Source organism: Scyliorhinus torazame, chromosome 19 (genome assembly GCF_047496885.1).
Source record: "Scyliorhinus torazame isolate Kashiwa2021f chromosome 19, sScyTor2.1, whole genome shotgun sequence".
Taxonomy (NCBI): Eukaryota; Metazoa; Chordata; class Chondrichthyes; order Carcharhiniformes; family Scyliorhinidae; genus Scyliorhinus; species Scyliorhinus torazame.
In genome coordinates, this window is record NC_092725.1 from 110,026,716 (window position 1) to 110,039,833 (window position 13,118).

Here is a 13,118-nt window from a genome sequence, read left to right on the forward strand (position 1 = left end):
ATAATGTATACTTCCTGCCTGTCATTGTTTCAAATGTCTGTCACACTCGGTGTACCATGCACTAATACAGATTTTTGTGTCACTATTTGAAAATCAAGTATGATCAATTGGAGTGGATAGGGAATTCTTCTGGGAACAGAATGCCAGAGTTAAGGGGCGGGATTCTCCGATATCGGCACGATGTCCGCCGACCAGCGCCAAAACCGGTGCATATCAGTCCGGCATCTTGAGGGGCCGAGCCCTAACCTTGAATGGGCTAGGCCGGCGCCGGACTGATTTCCGCCCCGCCAGCTGGCAGGAAAGGCCTTTGGTGCCCCGACAGCTGACGCGAAACTGACTTTGCCGTGCGGCGCATGCGCGGGAGCGTCAGCGGCCACTCACGGCATCCCCGCGCATGCGCAATGGAGGGGGTCTCTTCCGCCTCCGCATCAGTGGAGACCATGGAGAAGGCGGAAGGAAAATAGTGCCCCCACGGCACAGGCCCGCCTGCGGATCGGTGGGCCCCGATCGCGGGCCAGGCCACCGTGGGGGCACCCCCCGGGGCCAGATCGCCCCGCGCCCCCCCCAGGACCCCGGAATCCGCCCGCGGCGCCTTGTCCCGCCGGTAAGAGAGGTGGTTTGATTCTCGCCGGCGGGACAGGCATTCCAGCAGTGGGACTTCGGCCCATCGCGGGCTGGAGAATCGTCGGGGGGGGGGGGAGGCCGCCAACCGACGCGGCGCGATTCCCACCCCTGCCGAATATCCGGTGCCGGGGGGCGGGATTCACGCCAGCCTCCGCCGATTCTCCGACCCAGCGGGGGGTCGGAGAATCCCGCCCCTGATTCCCACAAATGAAGTTAGGATCCTGGTTTTCAGCCTGAATGGTAGTTAACCATTAAAAAAATCAGTATTTACTTAACATCAATTAGACTTATCTGGACACAATTTCACTTTGCCTGTAGAATTGTGCATGATACAACAGTGAATCCAAATGCAAAACCACAGGACACCTGCTAGCTTTTAAAATAAAATATATAAAAGTGAAAGTTCAGGGGATTAGCATCACAGTGGTGAACAATTTAACATGTCTCCTTACTGGGCATAAATTTCTTCTTCTGAAGCAACCCTACGGGATGGACAATGATTAGTTTCCAGTTTGATTGATGGGTTTTGAGATGGTCAATCAATCCAATGCCAGATCCGCAGATTCTGCCACATGTGGGGCAGGTGATGCTTGGAGGGTCGGGTAGATGGGTTGTTTGGAGGTTTGTGTGCACTCTCCAATACCTCAGCTTTGCTTCCGCATGATCTTGATGTCTCTCGAGGTATTAGGTGCCTTTGTGAAGGAGCTCTCTCCATTTTGGTTGGTCCCAAGCTGACCGCATGGTCTCACATTGGAACGCTGAGCATTTCCGCAATCTACCCGGGAGTCTCCAGCCACGACTCTGAGTTCTGAGTGGAACAGTTGTTTCGGGAGCCTGGTGCCAGGCATAGGAGCCCAATGTCTCACCAGTGAAACTGTTTTTGAGCGATTAACTCTTGATGCTGGGCATTTTGGTTTGGGAGAGGACACTGTTTTTAGATCATCTTTCTTGCCACCAGATTTGGAGGATCTATTGATGGCTTCACTGGTGGAACTTGTCCAGTGCTTTGAAGCACCTGCTGTAGATTTTTCCAAGACTGTGGGGCATATAGCAGTGTAGAGAGCATTGCTGCTTGGTAAACAGCGCCTTACTTTCATATTTAGATGATCCTCCAATTTGGAAGCCGAACCTTCGAATAGAAAATAATTGAGGTTGTTTTGGCCAAGATTTTAAAAATGTTAGAAGGTATTGATGCGGTATATGTGCAGAGAAGCTACTTCCTTCAAAAAAAATGAATGAAGCACGGGGGACATAATTTTAAAAATCAGATGCAGGTTGTTTAGCAGAGAGATGAGGAAGCACATTTTTCACAAAAAAGCAGTAAAAAATATGGAATTCTCTTTCCTAAAAGGCTGTACATGCTGGAAAAATTGAAAAATTCAAGACCGAGATGGATAGCTTGATGTTAGATTACAAATGAAAGGAAATGGCGCTAAGGCAAACCAACCGTGATCTAATTGAATGGTGAAGCAGTCTGAAGGGAGTGAATAATGGCATTCTCCTGTTCCTATGTATTGACCTGTGACCAGGATTAGAAGTACATGGACTTGTTCTTCCATGAGTAAGGATAACTACTCTCCTTCTTGTTCGTATTAAGGCTCTCTTGAAGGTTACTTAAATGGATGGAGAATGGTATTGTAGCTTGTTAACAGGAAACTCCCATAAGCTGGGCTTCACACGTCATGGTTGGCTGCTGATATATTATTCGAGTGGAAAAGATTCAAGTTGCTCCAGTGGGAAGCTGACAACCATTTTTTTTCCCTTTTCCCCCTAATGCATTATGTATCTTAAAAAAACAAACATATCTGACTCAGTCATCTGCATGCCTTTTAGCTCTGCCTGGGACTCAAGGGATCACGCCGCGTACTTTCCACCACATTTGACGGAATGCAGGATGACTGTTCTGCTGGCAGTGACCTTTTAATGTGTGCTTGGCATATTCATGCTGACTTACTCCCTTCTCTTCTTTTCAGAATGTGTTAGCGCTTCCCTATGGTAAGAGCAGGGAACAGTATAGATGCTACACGTGAAGAAAATGCAGGGCTGCACTGTTAGGCTGCCTCGCTGCTGAAGCTCTCATTACTGGGCACAGTCTTGTGCTGTGCTCCAGTACAACGTTTTATCATTAAGGTTTGTGAAGGATAGCAGGGATACCATCTATATTATTCCACAAATCGTATGCAGGCGCTAGAAGGCTATGTTCACCACTGTTCAGCAACATGGGGAAGGGATAAATAAGGTGAATATGGACTAGTTAGCCTCGCATCAGTTGTTAACAAAACAGCTAGAAAGCATAATGAGGGAGAACATCATTGAGCACTTAAAAAAGGTGAGGGCTAATGAGACCCAGTCATAGTGGGTTTGTTGTGCCTGACTAATTTAATTGAATTTTTTGAGGAAATCATTGAGCAGAATAAGAAAGGGAATTAAATGGATGCGATACAATTGATAATGTGCCACGTATAAGAGGCTTGTGTGGATTGAAGCCGATGTTATTGAAAGCACGGAGTGAGGGGATACCTGACATGAGAAAGGATGCAAAGAGTAAAAGTGAATGGATGTTTGTCAGATTAGAAGAATGAGGCCACTGGGGTGCCCCAGAGATCTCTGTAAGGAACTCTTTTGTCCTCCATATTCCATGCATAAATAATGTCGACATAGATGCAGAGGAATACCATCAGCATTTTTCCAAATGAGAGACTATGGGAAGGAATGCAGGAGAATACAGGAGGACATGGATTAGACAGATAAGCAGCTGTGCCATGAATACAGTTCAATGATTGTACAGGTAATGTTGTAGATTTTAGGTAAAAAAGGCAGAAAATAAAAATGTACCTGAAATAGGAACATGGTAGATTTGCACAACAGATACACAGATGTAAATTGTCAGCTTCTTCACTTCACCATTGCTTAGTTACCGTGAAACCAGTTGGATTTTCATTCCATTGATTTCAGCAGAATTAGATCAGTTGAATTCTACAACAGACGGGCGGTCTGCTCCAACAGATTACTGCCCCAGAGGTGAAGATGTAAAGTTAACCCTGTATATTCCTAAAAGGAGAACGACAGGTGGAAGGAAAAGCCATAAAATAGAAATGGGGTATCTCTATAGAATCAGAATGTCACAGAAGGAGGCCTTTCAGCCCATTGACTCCATGTTGTGCCTCTGTAGAGCAGACCATTCAACCCCATTCCTCGGTTCTAACTCCTTATCGACTCCATGCTGGTTCCCTGTACAGCAGTTCATTCAGCCCCATTCCCCTCTTCTAACCCCATATCGACACCATGCTGGCTCTCTGGAGAGCAATCCATTCAGTGTCATTCCCTTGTTCTATCCCCATAGCCGTATCCACTGCTTTTGTTTCAGGGCTTATCCAATCGCTTTTTGAAATCATTCACCGTCTCCTCTTCCACCTGTTATGCAGTGAATTCTAGATCTTTACCACATGGTGCCTAACAAAACATCTTCTTCATATTCTTCTCAAAACCTCTTTCCCAAAATCTTAACTCTGTGTCTTCCAGTTGTTGTACCATCAACTAATGGGAATAGTTTCTCTTTGTTTACTTTTGTCATAATCAGTATGCCTCTGTCAAATCTCCCCTCAATCTCCTTTACTCCTGAACCCCAGTTTCTCCAACCTAACCTTGTAATCTTTCATCCCTGGACTCATTTTGGTAAACCTCCTCTGAACCCTCTCCAGAACCTTCCTAAAGTATGGTAACCAGAACTGGACCCAATATTCTCAGTGATGTTCTAACCAGAACTGTCTAAATGTATTAACCATAGAACCAAGGAGGCAATGTAATTCGCATACCGCCGCAGCCAGTCCACAGCAGGTGCCATCTCCCTCATCCTACACTCATCCCTGGAGCATCTCGACAATAAGGACTCCTTTTTCTTCTTAGAAATTGAGAGCATACAATTTTTTTTTTCAAATTAGGGGGCAATTTAGCATGGCCAATCAACTTAGTCTGCACATCTTTGGCTTGTGGGGGATGAGAGCCACACAGACATGAAAGAATGTGAAACCTCCGCATGGACAGTAACCCGGGCCGAGATCAAACCTGGGTCCTCAGCGCCGTGAGGCAGCAGTGCTAACCACTATGCCAACGTGCCGCCATACAACAACGACTCCTACATCAGGGGCGAAATTCTCCGGTATCGGCGCGATGTCCGCCGACAGGCGCCCAAAATGGCGCAAATCAGTCGGGCATCCGCCGCCCCAAAGGTGCGGAATGCTCCTCATCTTGGGGGGCCGAGCCCCAACCTTGAGGGGCTAGGCCTGCGCCGGACGAATTTCCGCCCCGCCAGCTGGCGGAAAAGGCCTTTGGTGCCCCGCAAGCTGGCGCGGAAATGACATCTCCGGGCGGCGCATGCGCGGGAGCTTTAGCGGCCGCTGATGGCATTCCCGCGCATGCGCAGTGGAGGGAGTCTCTTCCGCCTCCGCCATGGTGGAGACCGTGGCGAAGGCGGAAGGGAAAGAGTGCCCCCACGGCACAGGCCCGCCCGCGGATCGGTGGGCCCCGATCACGGGCCAGGCCACCGTGGGGGCACCCCCCCCCCCCGGGGCCAGATCGCCCCGCACCCCCCCCCCAGGACCCCGGAGCCCGCCCGCGCCGCCTTGTCCTGCCGGTAAGGTAGGTGGTTTAATCTACACTGGCGAGACAGGCATTTTAGCGGCGGGACTTCGGCCCATTCGGGCCGGAGAAACGCGGGGGGGGGGGGGGGGGGGGGGGCGCCAACTGGCACGGCGCGATTCCCGCCCCTGCTGAATATCCGGTGCCGGAGAATTCGGCAACCGGTGGGGGGCGGGACTCACGCCAGCCCCCGGTGATTCTTCGACCCGGCGGGGGGGTCAGAGAATCTCGCCCCAGATTCCTATTCATTGACTGCACACCATAATCCCAGCCAAGCTCATATCCAAACTCCAAAACCTAGGACTTGGCTCCTCCCTCTGCAACTGGATCCTCGACTGTGTCAGAATATAAGAGGAAGATAGAGAACCTACTGTCATGGTGGAATGACAATAATCTCTCCGTCAACATCAGCAAAATTAAGCAGCTAGTCATTGACTTCAGGAAACAAAGTATCGTACACACCCCTGTTTGCATCAGTGGTGCTGAGCTGGAGATGGTTGATAGCTTCAAATTCCTATGTGTGGACATCGCCAACAATCTGGCCCGGTTCAACCGCATCGACGCTATGACCAAGAAAACAAAGCACCGCCTATACCTCCTCAGGAAACTAAGGCAATTCAGCTGGTGCACATTGACTCCTACCTATTTTTACAGATGCACTATAAAAAGCATCTTAGCTGGCTGCATTGCAGCCTGGTGTGGCAACTGCTCGACCCAAGACTGTAAGAAACTACAGAGAGTCGTGAGCACAGCTCAGGCCATCACGTGAAGGCGCCTCCCATTCATTGACTCTGTCTACACCTCCTGCTGCCGTGGGAAAGCGGCAGCATAATCAAAGTCCTCTCCCACTCGTGTTATTCTCTCTTCCAAACGGTTGCAGGAGATTCAAAAGTCTGAGAACACACACTAACAATTCAAAAACAACTTCTTCCCCATTGTTACCAGACTTCTGAATGACACTCTTATGGACTGAACTGATCTCTCCATGCATTTTTCCAACCGAGTAGTACTACGTTCCATATGCTTCACCTGCTGTCTATGTATTTGCATTGTATCTATTGTATGTCCTACGTTTTTCATTTGTGGAACTATCTGTCCGGACTGTATGCACAACAATTCTTTTCACTGTAACTCGAGACACGCGACAATAACCCCAAATCCAAATCTAATCCAATGGTGAATCTACAATCCAGGATGTCTCATTAGGTACAAAGAACAAAAGTGTTTTATTCAGCATCTTTCATCACTTCAGATCACCTCAAACTATTTTACAATCATTAAACATGTGACTGGAATCATTGGTCTCACATCAGCTGATCCTTGCTGATGTCTATCCAGGGGCACTGAGCACTATGTGTGGATTTTGGGTGAACGGGATCTGGCTCAGTTGTGATGCCATTTAATGGTAAATAGCTAACTCTCCAAATCGAGGCTAACATATAAAAAATGGACAATTGAGGGCAGGAAATATTTATCAGTACAGGTGGGTGTGAAACTCTCTCCAACAAAAAAGCAATAAATTCTAGTTCAATTAATAATTTCAAGTCTGATATGAATAGATTTCTGTTCGACAAATGAATTAAAGGATTTGGAGCTAAGATGGGTGGAGTTAGGATTCAAATCAGCCATGATCTCATTGAATAATGGAACAGGCTTGAGAGCTGAACTTTTTTGTCCATTATAGGGCGGCACGGTGGCACGGTTAGCTCTACAGCCTCACAGTGCCAGGGACCCAGGATTGATTCCAGCTGTCTGTGTGGATATTGTACCTTCTCCTTGTGTCTGCGTGGATTTCCTCCCGTTGCTACGGTTTGCTCCCACAGTCCAAAGATGTATAGGTTGGGTGGACTGGTCATACTAAATTAGTGTCCAACGGTTGGGTGGGGTTACAGGGATGGGGCGGGGGAATGGGCATAGGTGGGGTGCTCCGAATGGATACCTTCTGCACTATAGGGATTCTATGATTTCTATGAATATGCATTCTTATATAGTGGGCTGAATTCTCTGCCTCCCGACACTGGCAGCTAGAATTGCGATCGGGCGCAGAATAGCGAGTCATGCACAAATTGCGATTTACGCCCCGCATCGATTCCAGTGCAATGCTCCAGTCCCAGCGTCAGTTAAGTTCACGCCCTGCACCGGCTGGCCCCAAGGTAAAACCATCATTTGCATGGATTTAAATCTCATTAGCAGGTTGGACACAAGTATACTCCACCCGTCCGCGATGCTTCACCCCTGTCAGGTGGAGTCACACGAGCATGAATTGTTGCAAATATTTACAAGCAGGGCCTGGGTGCCATGGCTGTTGAGGGGCAGCAAGAAGTTAAAAAAACTCTCAAAATGTGTCAGGCCTGCTGGGGTGTTTCTTGCCTGGACCAGGGGAGTACCACGAATGACTTTGGTGTCCCCCTCGCGATTGGAGTGGCCTGGCTCTTACCACCATTGTTGCAATTTGTGATTTAAATGCACCACTCTGGTGCGACGTACAGTCTCCTAAGTGTTCACACTGCTGACTGCTCACTGTGTCCTGTGAATGCTCAGAGAGCCTCTGATCACGTGGGAGCCCACCAGACTGCACCTCTGGAAACCCTCATACCCCAGCAGTATCATCAAGGGGATGAGCGAGGCCACGCGCAGTTGCTGGCACACCAAGTGTTGGTACTCCTCAGGAGCACAGTCCCACTGCAAGAGAAGCTGGGGATTAGCAGAGCTCACCCCAAACAAAGGACACCTGCACAGTGGCATTTGGAACCGTCCCTGGCACACTGCCCCTCTCAGAGCAGAGGACTCACCAGTGACACCCACAACCCAGATCATCAGCTGTTTCCTTCTAGTGAGGCTGACAGCACTGGCTGCCTCTGCCACCTCTTCCCAGGCGCTGTTTAGGAGGGTGAGCATTGTCCGTTCTCCCTGGGGAAGAGGGTGTCCCTCCTCTCCTCAATGAGTCCACTCCAGACTCTCAAATTCAAGAGGACACGTCTTCTCTGAGCCATGTTGGGGTTGGAATGAGAGTGTGTGTGACGAGAGGAACGCTCACAAGCAGCTCCAGCTTCACAAGTTCTTTAACACGAATTCTGACCCCAGTGAAACTTCCGGCAACAGGGTTGGGAATTGCATTCAATTCATGCCGGCAGAGTGTTGGCCCACCTCCTGAATCCCAGAACAAACAGTGCCCCCATCAGGAATGCGAATTGCACACGATTCAGTTCTGGTCGGGACACTTTAGTCTCCCAAATGGATAATTCAGCCAAATACCTCACTCCAAGCCAGGAAAAGGGAAGGAAGAAAATGTTGCCACCACATGAATAGAACTTCTGTCAGAAGCAATATGCATCTGTACTTTCTTGGCTAACAGCCCTGACAATGATCAGACCTTTAGGTTGTATTAGACATTGCAAAGCCTTTATACAATTTGATACACACTGTAGACCGTTTAACGAACCGCAACAGTAGGTACATTAGATGAAGCGATGATTAAATATAATTTAAACTGCTCTTCAGGACAGTGTTCTGTGTTGGTAAAATATTCGTGACAGTTCAATATGAGAAATGCTTGCAGACATAATTAATTTAATGGAGTATGATCTGTGGTATTCATTACTTTGGTAACATGCTTATCATATTTGCACATCAGCACTGATCTGAAGTTGATTTTGCCAGAAGTACCAAAAGAAAAATCAGCAACTTTATATGAATGTTACCAAAAAATATACAAGGACGGGCAGTGCTTTAATCAGGAATTAAATTAATGAGTGATGTCAGGCATAATAACTATAAAGCCATGCGCTTAAAGGAGCTACAGGCAAATTCCATGGAGTGTTTTACTTAAATAATCAATAGTCAATATCGTATTTACAATATCTTTCGATTGATCCTACTGTTAAATAACAAAGCGTATAATCCAATTAAAATGAGTTGCTTTACCAGACAATAGCTTATATTTATATAACACCTTTAATGTAATAAATTATCCCAGGCACTCCATAGGAACACTATAATGCAAAATTTGGCAGTGAGCCACATAAGGAAACAAGAGCTTGGTCAAAGAGGGAAATGTAGATGATAGATGTCGATGATGGATGAACCAGACTTAGTGTGAATAACGACATGAACAATAACATTTTGGGGTAATTTCACATTTAAACTTGGTAGAATGTGGGAGATAGGCTAGGAGTGCATTAGACTGAGAACAGGACCAGAGGAAGACCATCTGCTCCACCATTCAATATGACAATGGTTAATCTTCAGCCTGTGAAGAAAATTTTATTTTTTTAAATATTTCTGAGGATATTGTGTTGGTCTGTGGAAATGTTGAGTATGTCTGTCTGTGTATGTGACTAACATAATTAAGCTGGGAGCTGAACATCTATGTAATTGAGACTATGAAATGAGATTGCTGTGAAAAGCAAGCATTTGAAGTGAATGTGGTCCAGTTGGATGTTCTGCAAGTAAACACAACCTTGGTAGGAATTTGTATTAGGAGGTAAGTGATGGTTTGAACTTTTAGCTGTTGAATTTCAAGGGAGGTAAGAATTAATTTACAACCTAACAATAAATCATAATAAATAAGGCAAGGTTATTAAATTTTATTTTACCCCAAAGTTGTGGCCATAGGGCAACAAAAAAATGGTATTATATCCTGGCAAAGGTACATTTCAAAGAAGGATAGTTTATATTTAAAGAAGGACAATTAGTAAAATATGAAAGAGGAAAAAATATATTTTAAACGAGGTTGGAAGCTATGCTAGATGTGGCCATGTAAGGTCTCCTGACAAGAGTGCTGTGATCGGACAGAACTGTAAGGAGCCTTCAACCACCGCAAGGAGGTGCCTTTTTGTTCCAGGAAACAGAGTTTTATTTAACTCCTTGGACTTTCAATGAGTGAGAGAGAGAGAAAGAGAAAGAGAGAGAAGCTCAATGACTTATCTTTCCTGGAGCAATAGTGGATTGCAGCTTGTGGTAATATTTCTGGATTTTTAAATAGATTTAATATCTATAGGGACTGTTGCCTAAAGGGATGTTTATTTGTAAGTCTAACTAAATGGAATTTTTTTTGGTGTGTGTGTGTGTGGGGGGGGGGGGGGGGGGGGATGTTCTGTAAGGCCAATTTAAATGGTATAAATATAATCTTGTGTGTTTTAAGTTTTACGCTGTCCTAAATCCTAATAAACATATACATGAGTTGGACAATTATAACTCGGGTCAGTGAAGGAATTTCCTGAGCGTTGGCGAGCGGTGCAATTTTGTTGTCTGGGTTGCTTCCCCAGGATCAACATTGAGTGCAATAATGGATATCTCTTCCAGTACAGACGTTCATCGGTATTTGCTGCCAAGAAGACATCAGTTATGTCTATAACAGATCAATCAGATACTTTGATGTTTATGGGATTGGAAACATTTCTTGATGGCAACACCGACTGCTGGAGTTTCTCTATATTTCTCAAGTGGTCCACGTGTCTACGAAAAATCTAACCCTCCACATCCACTTGGTATGAAATGGGTTCAGTCTTAGAGACAATAATTCTGGGGATCTAACTTGATCCACTCACAAAGTTTCTCACATATTCGGCTTCATTTACCATAATGTCCATGCTGTACTATGTGACTCATGGCTTGCTTTCCGATTACGTTGCATGGCCTCTACCCTACCCGTCAAATTTGTAAACATGAAGCTCAGTCTCGTTCTTTGATGATGTATCATTAGCAGCTCTGCCGTTGTTGTATGTGGAGTGGTACGATAGCTAAGGAGGAATCGTGAGACTCTGTTTTCTAAGGTTGCACCTGATGCTTTCTTTAGGCCACACTTGAAAGTTTGGACAGCTCTCTCAGCTAATCCATTTTATGCTGGGTGGTAAGGCGCAGTTCTGACGTGTTTAGTACATTAGGATTGGTGAAGTTCTGAAATTTAGCACTTGTGAATACGGTTCCATTGTCTGATACTATGATTTCAGGTAATAAGTGCGTTGAAAAGCATTGGCATAATCTATTGATGGTAGCATGCAATGTAGGGGTCTTCACCTCAAAAATCTCCATCCATTAGCGTGTGCGTCGATCATGAACAAAAATATTATGCCCAGGAATGAACCAACATAATTGATCTGGATTCATGCACATGGCTGGTCAGGCCATTCCCAAGGGCTGTAGCAGGCAACCTTTGTAGCAGTTGTCACTGTTGACAGTTCTTGACTAGCTTCTCGATATCAGCATCAAGACAAGACCACCACATATAACTCTCGGCAAACATCTTCATCTCAGTGATGCCAGGATGAGCAACGTATGATTCAGTTAGGAGCAGCTCTCTGCCTGGGACAGGAATTACTGCTCTTGCTCCCCAGAGTATGATGTCATCCTGACAACTCAATTCATTCATTCGGGTAAAGAATAGTTTAATTTCCTCCGAAACGTGCTCATTTATCTATCCTATAATTATTTTGTCTCTCACTTTGAACAGAAGTGGATCTCGATTGGTCCCGTTCCTGATCTGCTTCACCATGACTGGCAATGTGTCTAAAAAAATTGATGTCAAGATGATTTCTTGTGGGACTGGAGTATATGTGATATCTACCCTTTCTTGCAAGGGTAGGCAGCTAAAGGTGTCCACATTCATTATCGGTGGTCCAAGTTAGTGCTTGTAAGTATATTCGTAGGCAGACAGAATTAATGGTCATTGTTGAATTCTTGCCAAGGCTATCGACCGGATAGCTTTGCCCTCTTTGATGAGGCCCAACAGTGGTTTGTGATCAAAAATGATGGTACATCTGTCTCCCATGTAAGTACTTGTGGAATTTCTTGACCCCGAAGACGATTGATAGTCCTTCCTTCTCGATGTGTGAGTCACCTTTTACAGCCTCTGAGAGGATTCTTGACGCATACCATATCGGCCTTGCAGAGCCGTTGTCCATCTCATGGACGACACTTCGCCAATGCTATGTGAAGAGGTGTCACAGGACAATATCAGTTCTTCAGATGGGTCAAAGTGTACTCACAGCTTTGAGGACTGTAGCAATTGCTTTTCTATATTGAAAGCTTCCTCCCAAAACAATGGTGTTTCGTTAGCAGAATATGAAAGGCTAGCCAGTAGCTTTGATATGTTTATTAAAAAAAACATTCATAGTAGCTTGCCATCTCCAAAAACAATTTGGGTTCAGTTTTGTTTGTGGGAGCAGACTCCTCCTTTTATCACCTTGGCCTTGCCTTCCACGTGGTGTAATCCTTGAGCATCCACACGGTGGTTTGAATAATACACTTCTCTTTCTGGAGGTGAAATGCAACCTCTTTAATACCTCTTCTAAGTTTGTTAGATGTTCGGCCTTTGTTCATCCACTTATAAGGACATCATAACGGTATACTACAACCTGTGGTAGTCCATGTAGCAGACTCTCTGTTGTCCTTTGGAATATTGCACATGCTGAAGACATACCAAAAGGTAGGCACATGTTCTGGAATAGGTCTTTTTGAGTGTTTATCGTAATATACCTCCAGGATTAATTATCTAATTCAAATTCCTGGTAAGCGTTATTCCTATATTGCGTTGTGTAAGATTGACCTCCATTCAAGCTTTGCATGTAGGTCTTTAATTCCTTAATATCGATATTGATCCAGCTTGGTGGCCTGATTAACTGTAAGCTTATAATTGCTGCAAATGCTGATGCTGTTTTCCAGTTTCAATACGGGGACTATAGGTGCTGCCCATTCGGAGAACTCAATTGACTGGATGATGCCTAGTTCTTCCAACCTGTTCAACTCAGTAAGTATCCACTTTCTCTTGCAAGGCAAATGCTACAGGTCTTGCCTTAAATATTTGGGGAGTCACCTCTGAATCAACAGAAATCTCAGCTTGTAGCTCTTTGATTTTT